At 43.8% G+C, this 10171-nt stretch overlaps 1 long non-coding RNA gene and 1 pseudogene across 1 annotated transcript in view; one reads left to right on the forward strand and one right to left on the reverse strand.

Annotated features, from left to right (window-relative positions):
* The window catches only part of LOC111555981, an 11426-nt gene extending 4896 nt beyond the window's left edge, over window positions 1-6530 (forward strand). Inside the window, exon 3 of the long non-coding RNA XR_002735692.1 lies at window positions 4636-6530. This is a non-coding gene — a long non-coding RNA (uncharacterized LOC111555981). The remainder of the gene's footprint in view (window positions 1-4635) is intronic.
* On the reverse strand, window positions 4080-4502 carry LOC111555980 (annotated as a pseudogene).
* Window positions 6531-10171: the final 3641 nt, after the last annotated feature.

The following is a 10171-nucleotide window of genomic DNA, read 5'->3' on the forward strand; positions in this document are numbered from 1 at the left end:
CGCTGGTTCTTTTGCGCCCGCTCGGCTGGTCTTAGAAAAACAAGACACTTCCTAACTCCTGCTAATGTTCATATTTTGACCTCCTCCCACGAATCACAAATATCCTTAGTGACATCTAGAATGGTGAATGCTTTTCAGAAGATTTTCAATTTTACTTTGCCCAGATCCATCAGAGGAATCACTATCTGGGGCAGCTATAGCCTTACAAAATGTATTTCTTAAATTACAAGACTTGAAAGTCAAAATGACTCCTTGATCAATGGGCTGCAGAATGGATGTTGTGTTAGCAGACATAAAAACATTAATCTCCTTGTACATCTCTATCAGAGATCTTGAATGTCAAAGTACACTGTCAATAAACGGTAATATTTGGAAAGAAATCTTTTTTTTCTGAGCAGTAGGTCGCAACAGTGGGCTTAATATACAACTGGCCCTTGAACAACACAGATTTGAACTATGCAGGTTCACTTATCCATGGATTTTTTTCAGTAAAAGTTACACTGAGCGTGCCTGCCTCTTCTGCCTCACTTTCCATCTCTGCCACCTCTTCCACCTTTGCCACCTCTGAGACAGCAAGATCAACCCTTCCTCTTCCTCCTCCTCAGCCTACTTAACATGAAGACAGCAAGGATGAAGACCTTTATGATGATCCACTTCCATCTTTATGAATAATAAACACATTTTCTCTTTCTTATTATGTTCTTACTAACATTTTATTTTCTCTAGCTTGCTCTGTTGTAAGAATGCAGTATATAACACATATAACATACAAAATATGTATTATCGACTATTTGTATCATTGGTAAGACTTCTGGTCAACAGTAAACTATCAGTACTTAAGTTTGAGGGAGTCAAAAGTTATCCACAAATTTTGACTGTGGTGGGGGTCAGTGTCCCTAACCTCTGGATTGTTCATGGGTCAACTGTATTCAGTAAACCATGCTATAAATAAATATGCTGTCATCCAGGCTTTGTTGTCCAATTTCTAGAGCATAGGCTGAGTAGAATAGCACAATTCTCAAAGGCCCTAGGACTTCTGGAATGGTAAGTAAGCATTGACTTTAACTTAAAGTCACTAGCCGCTTAGTCATTAAGGGCTTAACAAGAGAATCAGCCCGTCCTTTGAAACTTTGAAGCCAGGCATTGACTTCTCCTTTCCAGCTGTGAAGTTCTAGATGGCATCTTCTAATACAAGACTGTTTCATCTATATTGAAAATCTGTTGTTTAACACAGGCTCCTTCATCAATAATCTTAGCCAGATCTTCTGGATAAGTTGCTGCAGCTTCTACATCAGCACTTGCTGCTTCACCTGGAACTTTTATGTTTTAGAGATGGCTTCCTTCCTGAAATCTCATGAAACAACCTCTGCTAGCTTCAGACTTTTCTTCTGCATCTTCCTCAGCTCTCTTAGCCTTCACAGAATGGAAGAGAGTTAGGACCTTGCTGTACATTAGGCTTTGGCTTAAGGGAATATTGTAGCTGGTTTGATTCTCTATGCAGGCCCCTCAAACTTTCTCCATATCGGCAATAAGGCTGTTTGGCTTTTTTTTTTTTTTTCTTTTGTGATGGAGTCTCACTCTGTTGCCCAGGCTGGAGTGCAGTGGTGCGATCTTGGCTCACTGCAACCTCCTCTACCCGGGTTCAAGTGATTCTCCTGCCTCAGACTCTTAAGTAGCTGGGATTATAGGCATGTGCCACCACGCCCAGCTAATTTCGTATTTTTAATAGAGATAGAGTTTCTCCATGTTGGTCAGGCTGGTCTCGAACTCCTGATCTGCCATTGTGCCCAGCTAATTTTTTTGTATTTTTAGTAGAGACGGAGTTTCACCATGTTGGCCAGGCTGGTCTTGAACTCCTAACCTCGTGATCCATCCACCTCAGCCTCCCAAAATGCTGGGATTACAGGTGTGAGCCACCACACCCAGCGGCTGTTTTGCTTTCTTATAATTTGTGTGTTCACTGGAGTAGCACTTTTAATTTCCTTCAAGAACTTTTCCTTTGCACTCACAACTTGGTTAACTGTTTGGCACAAGAGGCCTAGCTTTTGGCCTATCTCAGCTTTTGACATGCCTTCCTTCTAGCTTTTGGTGGAAAGAGACATGCAACTCTTCTTTTCACTTGAACACTTAGAGGTCATATTAGGATTACTAATTGGCCTAGTTTCAATAATATTGTGTCTCAGGGAACAGGGAGGCCCAAGGAGAGGGAGAGACTGGGGAACAGCCAATCAGTGGAGCAATCAGAACACACAAATTCATCAATTAAGTTTGCCATTTTATATAGGTACAGTCCATGGCACCCCAAAACAATTATAATAGTAACATCAAGTATCACTTATCACAGATTATCATAACAGAAACAATAATGAGCAAGTCTGAAATATTATGAGAATTACCAAAATGTGACACAAAGCCATGAAGTGAGCACATGTATTTGGAAAAATGATGCCAATAGACTTGCTCAATGCTGGTTGCCACAAACCCTCAATTTTTGAAAAAAAGCAATTTCTGTGAAGCATAATAAAGCCAAGTAAAATAATACAAATAAAATATGTCTGTATTTGGAGATAGGGTCTTCTAAGAGGTAATGAAGTTAAAATGAGGTCATTTGGGTGGAACCTAATTCCATATGACTGGTGTCCTTACAGGAAGAGGAGACTAGGACACGGACACACATCAAGAAAGATCATGGGAAGACACAGAGAGAAGGTGGCTGTCTGTAAGCCAAAGAGAGAGGCCTCACAAGAAACCAACCCTGCTGACACCGTAATCTCAGGCTTCTGGCCTCATGAACTGTGAAAAAAAAAAAATTAATTTCTGTTGTTTAAACCACACAGTCTGTGGAATTTTATTATGGCAATCCTAAAAACTAATACATGTGCCTTACAATTTACAAAGCTTTTTCTCATAAACTCACTTAAATGTCAAAACAATCCAGTTGCATAGAGTATTATCCCCATTTTACTGAGGAAACAGACTCAGAAACTAATAGCCTAACATCCCAGTGTTCATGCGTGGCAGATCTTGGCTTGGCTTGGAGACTTTTTGACTCCAGATCCCAGGTTCTTTCAAATGGACTCTGTTTCCTATTTGCAAAGTGCTTAGCACCATCATTTTCATGTTTTTCTGTCCATCAGCCATTTACAGGCAGGCTACAATCTGTTCCCTTAGTCTGGAGAGTGGCTGAGTGATGTGCTTAGGCTTACACAATGAGTTGGTGGCAGGAATGGCATTAAAGTGGCTCCTGAAATTCTGGGTCATTTTAAAATGATGATTTCTTACTTTTTCCTGTTCACTCAGCCAAATTCAAAGAGCCAAGAATTTCTGAGTAGCTTTGTTCCTGGTGCAGAACAGCCCCACCTCTAATGTCTACTTCAGGTGAGCCTGCCGCAGGTGAGCCAGGAATTCAAACGCTGAGAGCACCTGAAGAATCTAAGTTGTTTACAGGCCTCACTGCAGGGTTTGGCTCTTAAGGAGCTGTTTTTGACCCTTAAGGAGCTGCTTTTAACTGTCACCACCTACTGGGAGGAGAATTGACCAGGGAACTGAGTTCATCTGTGGTTTGCTTTCAACTTAAAATAATCATATCTTTTCCTGAGAATATTGATTGAAAAGTTGATATCAAACTAAGCAAAGGAGCTACACTAGCAAATTTCAGTGAATGAGGCTTTTTCCTCTTTAGGGGAAGGTGAAAGTGCATGATAGGTTAGTGAGCAAGATTTTAAAATGATTTTCTTACTCAGTGCACAAACAGCAGGAATAGATACCAGAATACATGAGAGAGGAAATTGTAGCTACCATCCTCCCACCCCATTTTTTCCCTTTTTTGGTGTGTTTTTCTTTATCCAGATGTACATATAGGTTTTACCACTGCACTCATGGCAGAGATGAGATTTTGTATTTTCACTGAACATCATAATATAACCATATTTCCACGTCACCACATAATCCTCATGAATTTTTATATATATATCCTCATGATTTTATATATATATATATATCCTGATGATTATATATATTTTTATTTATTTATTTATTTACTTTTTTTTGAGACATGTGTGCGTTTATTAGCTGAGCAACTACTTGAGGGGGATGAAGCAGGAGGAGTGGGTGGCCCTGAAGCCGGGCTGGCTGTGCTTCACGGGCTTGTAGGTAATGGAGAACTCGCCCAGGTAGTGGCTGATCATCTCCGGCTTGATCTCCACCTGGTTGAAGGTCCGTTGTAGACGCCCACCATCTCGGGCAGGATGATCATGACCCGCAGGTGAGTCTTCACCACTTCCGGCTTCTCCATGGGCGGTCCCTCCTTCTTGGCCTCGCGCAGGCGTTTTAGCAGCGAACGCTGCTTCCGCCGCAGGCCCAGAGTCAGCCGCAGCCGCTGGCGCGCACTGTACAGCTGTGTTAGCTGCTCGTAGGACGTGTCCAGCAGCTGCTCGAGGTCCACGCTGCGGTAGGTGAACTTGCGGAAGGTCCGCTTCTTCTTCTGCTCTACCTCTGCCATCTTGCCGGATCCTCAGAAAAATGATTTATATTTTTTAATGGCTACCTAATATTACTTGAAATGATGGAACCATCGTTTGTGCAACCAATCCCTTTCCCTTAGTCATTTAGGTTGTTTACCATTTTTCGCTTCAGGTGATACATCCTCTTCGCAGACTTCAGAAAAACAGCAGATTTGTGATTTAACTGGGAGTTTTCTGGGATCAAACAGTGGCTTCGTTTACAGGTAGGTTGCCGAGCGGCCATGATAACTGATGGAGCAGTCACTATGGTGGTCAGTAGGACTGAGTGAGAAGGGTGCCCTGGGAGCCTGGAAGCCTGGGAGACAGCAGGGCCGCAGTCGTCCATTTCCCACCCAGTTTTTCCTGTCTCTCAGGGACCCCTGGCAGTTGCTCAGCTGGTGCTAAATTGAGAAGCAGCCTGTGAACATGAAGGGTATATGGCAGAGGATCCCAATTTGGCTTCTGCAAGAAGTAGAACAATGAGCTACCTGGGGAGGCCCTGTGCCTCCGACTCTTGCTGCTCCTTGGAGCTTCGGGTCTCCGAGAATAAACACCCAGTGTACTCTGGGGACCTAACCGCTAATCCCAGGAGCTGAGCTAAAGAGAAATAGTGTGTTTTGCTTGTTTCATCAAGCTGAAGTCTGGGTCACCTGATCCAGGCTTATTTTCTGCTCCTCTGCAACTTCTGCCTGAGGGGACAGGCAGTCGCAGCCTATACACAGCCTGGGCACAGCCCTCCAGGTCCTACTGGGACCAGAAATTCCTTCTGGCTTTAGACTCCTCATCCTGGTGCTTCTTGCCTGAGCCCTTTGGGAAAGGCACCCTGTAGATGAGAATTGCTGACAGTTTGAGGGAGTGAAAACGTGCAGGAAGGCAGAGGATGTTCCCGTTGCGTTTAAGGTCAGCTGTGTTTGGAGAGGATTCAAAATGCAAGCGTACTAATACAGTCACTGGAGGCCAAGTTAATTTATTGCCTCCTGGTTACAGCATCAGTCCCGCCCCTTAGAACGAGTTGAATTTTGGAGTCTAGTGGCCAGGCAGAATCCTATGGAACCTTCTCCAGCATCCTCTTCATGGTCAATCTCAAGGTCACTCAGGGATTGTCTTAACTAGTAATAATAAAAGAAGCCAGCACTTAGAGAGTTTCTTGCTTAGTACTCTACGAAATGCTTTACATATGATATCTGAAATAATCCTCACAAGAACCCTATAAAGAAAGGATTATTGCTGCCTCCATTCTATAAATGAGAAAACTAAGGTTCAGAAAGGTCAAGTAACCCCAAGTCACAGAGCTGGTAAGTCGCACGAATAAAAACTCAGATTTGGGCAGGCTTACGTGTACACGCTCCCTGTGAGGGATCCTGCCACCTGCCAGCCTAGCCACAACCAAAGGAAAATAATAGCTCAACCCTTCATCAATGCAAGGCACTTTGCTAAGGTGTTTGCTTGCATTATTCTAACTCTTGAATGAGGAAACTGAATCAGAGAGATTCATTCATTTCCCCAAAGTCACACAGCTAGTGTGACAGAGGCTATTTTCCTCTAAAATCTAATTTCTCCTTCTTGTACAGTAATAGACCCTCATTTTTAGCTGAGCATGTGGCCTTCTGGAGTTATGACTACATTCTCCAGACTGTTGAAGCTAGGTGTCCTTGTGACTAAATCGTGGGCAATAGGATATAAGCAAAAGCGGAATGCGTGGCTTCCTGGAACTCTCAGCATTCTCTCCGCTGCTGAAATGCAGACATGACAGCTTGAGCCAGAGGGTGCCAGCCAGTGTCATGATGTGATCAAGGCCATCAACAGCAGAGCCGCAGGGGAGCAGGAGCCTTGGTCCCTGAGGTCACGCTGGAGCTAACTTGGGAATCTTGAGTTGGCCACCTCCAAAATTTTACATGAAAGAGAAAAGTAAACATCTAACTTGCTTAAGCTGCTATTGTTTTGGGGTTTGTCATTTATAGCCAAACCTAATCCTCATTAACATAGTGGTGGAACTGGAATTTGAACCAGTTTGCTCCCAAGACCAAACTTAACCTCTTTGACGTGCTATTTCTACTGTAAAACTCTATGCCCACACCAGTTCGTCTTTAAAAAAAAAAAAAAATTATTTTCTCACATTTCTAGAGGCTATATCCAATATCAATACGCCACCGGGGTTGGTTTCTGATGAGGGCTGTCTTCCCTCATGGTGGTTGGCTGCCTTCTGGCTGCGTCTTCCTATGGCCTCTTGGCTATGCTTGTGTGGAGAGAAGGTTCCCTGGTGTCTTGTCCTCTTCTCATGAGGACAACGGTCCTTTGGGATAAGGCCTCGCCCTTATGACATCACTGAACCCTATTACTTTCTTATAGACCTTATGTTTACTGGTTTATTATAAAGGATACAGATGAAGAGACACAGAACGTGATTTGGGGATAGGAGCATGGAGCTTCTGTGTCCTCTCAGAGAGGGCGCACCACCCTCCATGTATTCAGCTATCTGGAAGCTCCTGGTTCATCTTATTACCAGTGTCTTCCATTCCCTTCCTTTGAGGAGTCAGTCAGTATGTCCCAAGTGCTAGGCTCTGTGCGAGGGAATAAACCAAAAATATAAATATGAATGAGGCTTGGTTAGTGCCCTTGAGGAGCTGGCAGTCCATCTTGGAAGACAGATGGCTAAGCTAATAAGTGAAAGACAATGCAGTGAATCGTGTAATAGAGACATGGGCGCAATGTTGTGGGAGCCCAGAGGAGTGGCTCACTGCCTGGGGGTCCGGGAAGGTTTTGCCGAGAATACAGCATACAATGTGGACGTGCCAAATGGCTGCTAGAGTATGAAGTGTATTTGCTTCTCAGGCACCAGCACATTTAAACCACGGTCCTCCGAAGAGTCTCGCTTGTCTAGAACATAGCCTACTCTCCTTACCCTAGAATTTTAGACTAATTCTTCAGCACCAGAGACCCCTAGTGTCAGCCCCTTAGGAATCCAGAGTTTTTCTTCTTGCTGGACCCAAGGCCGTGAAGAAAAAAGTGTGTGGGATCCCAAAGTTCAGCTGCCTCACAACAAGGAAGAAAATGGAAGCAGGAAGCAGGAAGCCGGAAGGCCACTATCAACAGGGCTAGACAAATAAAGATTCCTCTGCATAGCTGCGAAAGCCAGAATGAGTTGTAATTACTCTGTGCTTGGAAATGGTGTTTCCAGTGTGACCTTTCTACCTGCTCTTCTAACAGTGGAGCTGCTGTCACTTTATAAAGCCCAGACCTGGCTTTCCCTGATTAGAGCCAATTAGAATGACCCCAAGAGGGCAGCCAGGGCCGCTTCCCTGCTAATGAGGGCAGCTGATGTGTTGGCGTCAGTTTATTTGCCCGGCGATGAGGAGATGGGAAAGCCTATCCCACCAAGCGGTCCCTTTCTTTCTCCTCCCAGTGCCTCCAGTAAGTCTTATCAACTATTCTGAGCACCAGCTTTCAATAAAGAGATGAGATCTAGTGGGGGAAGAGACTATCTCCTGGGTAATGAGGCGAAGCAACACTTCTCCTTACTCAGCATATATTCATTAAGCAACTACTATGTGCCAGATGTGGTGCCAGGGGTCACACATAATAATACGATACAGGCAGCGGCAAATTTACCATGAAGTTAATAAAACTTAAGCTTTAGGGCCGCCTATTAGGACAAGCTCCGAAGGGGACCCTAGTAATGTGTTTGTGGCGATCACATGTTTTGTGAAACTTGCCAAAGTCAGCCATTTGAACCACACTCAGTTAAGACTGCTATCTCTTTCCACTCAGACTTCCCCTCTGTCACACTCCCCCTCATGTTGCCCAGAACTGAAGTGGCCATGGACATTTTTGCGATCTGGCTAGGGGGAAGTTAAGCTGGGGATACAGTTGTTTTATGGGACGTATCTAGGTGGTTTGCAGTCACTTTTGTGTAGAGTTGGTTTTTGCTAGTCATCTCAGTGCAGAAATGGCTCCCAGAAACACGCTTACTGCCCATGGTGCCGACTTACCTGGCATTATGACACTCAAATGCAGGGCCAAAGACTATATGAGATTTGCGAGCATCCTATGCAGCCTGGCCCTGGAAGCATGTGGGTAATAGAGGAGAAACAAGATTTGAACTGTATAGAGCCAAAAGCTAGTCTGTAGGAAATTCTTCCAATCATCAGACATGTAAGATTGTAAGTGCAGAATCCAGTTCTCCCTGATACGTAGTCATATACCTTAGGCATATATATATATTGAGTTCTGCGGTGATACAATTACATGCTTTCCTTTTTTCCCCCTTTTTAAAATGCCGAATATAATGTATCAGAATTCCTGTGTTTGTAGGATACAAACTGTAGCAGTGCTGCAAACAACAAGTATGTCTGGCTGTGGTCACATGTGTTTATGCATCACATCAATCATAAATATAATTATTATGCCAGAGGACTTAATTCTCATTCCATTCTCTATATAGAAAATATTACAGAATCGTTGCATATGAAGAGGCAATAAAAGAGTATTATTCAGCCAAAAAATGTGGAGACTTATTGCAGTGTGCTAGGCAGTTAACAAAACATATTTTTCTGTATTTTGTGATATTTGAAGTATTTTTCCACCTTAAAGGCTTTACAATTTATTATTTCTATCCCCAATCTACATAAAGGTCCACTTTCCTGCCTAATTTTGTTTTTGTAATTTTGTATTTTTCTTAAAAGAGAACCCTCAGATTGTCTAAGCTTCAGGCTCTGCAAAACCTGAGTTCACCCCTGGAACATATAATTCTTTATTCCTTGTCATGGTCTAATGGGCGAACCCTGTTGCCTCCCTCCTTTACCACGTATGTAACCAGTGCCTGCTGCATGCCAGGTTCTGAGCTAGGGATGGGAACACAATCATGGATAAAACAGACCTGGCCCCTTCCCACGTGGAGAGAAGGAGACAGACATCAAATAAACAAAGTCATATGGGATGCTGTGGGAGAGAAAAGGGGTGGGGACCTCTTGCAGGAAATAACGTTTCAGCAGAGACTCAAAGAATATGTAAGAGTTACCCAGACGAAGAGTAAAAGGATGAATGTGCAAGTGGAAAAACAGCATGGGAGAAGGCCCTGAGGTGGGAAGGGCTTGGTGCATTACAGGTACTCAGTAAATATCTATTGAATTAATTTTTAAAAATTATTATTTGAGCAGGGCCAGAGTGCTATGGGAGCATATAAGAACAGCACAGAACCCTTGTCTAGCCCAACCAGCAACAGAGGAATGAGGAATGAGAAAGAGTTAGTTTAGAATCGACTTCCTGACTTTCAGGTGGAGAAATAACCATGTGCAAAGGCCCTGGAGTCAAAGAGAGATCAGCGAGCAGTTCTGTATGGCTGGACCATAGTGGGATGGATTTGAGGAGGGGAGATTGTTTTGTTGAGGGGAGATTGAGAATTGGCAAGAAATGAGGCTGGAAATGTAAACCAGAGTGAGACCATGAAGGACCTCATAAGCCATGGTAAGCTGTGTGGATTTCATTTGGATGCTGTGGTGAGGTGGTGTTGGGGAAGGAAATGATAGGCCCAGGCCAGCACGTTGGAAAGATATGGTTGCATGGTCAAGAGAGGACTGGATGAGATGGCAAAGCTGTTAGAGAAATTCAGGCAAGAGAGGGTGGTGGCCACAGGTGGTGTGGCATGGGGAGAAAGAAGTAGACAGCTCCAA

This window comes from Piliocolobus tephrosceles, chromosome 1 (assembly GCF_002776525.5).
Source record: "Piliocolobus tephrosceles isolate RC106 chromosome 1, ASM277652v3, whole genome shotgun sequence".
Lineage (NCBI taxonomy): Eukaryota > Metazoa > Chordata > Mammalia > Primates > Cercopithecidae > Piliocolobus > Piliocolobus tephrosceles.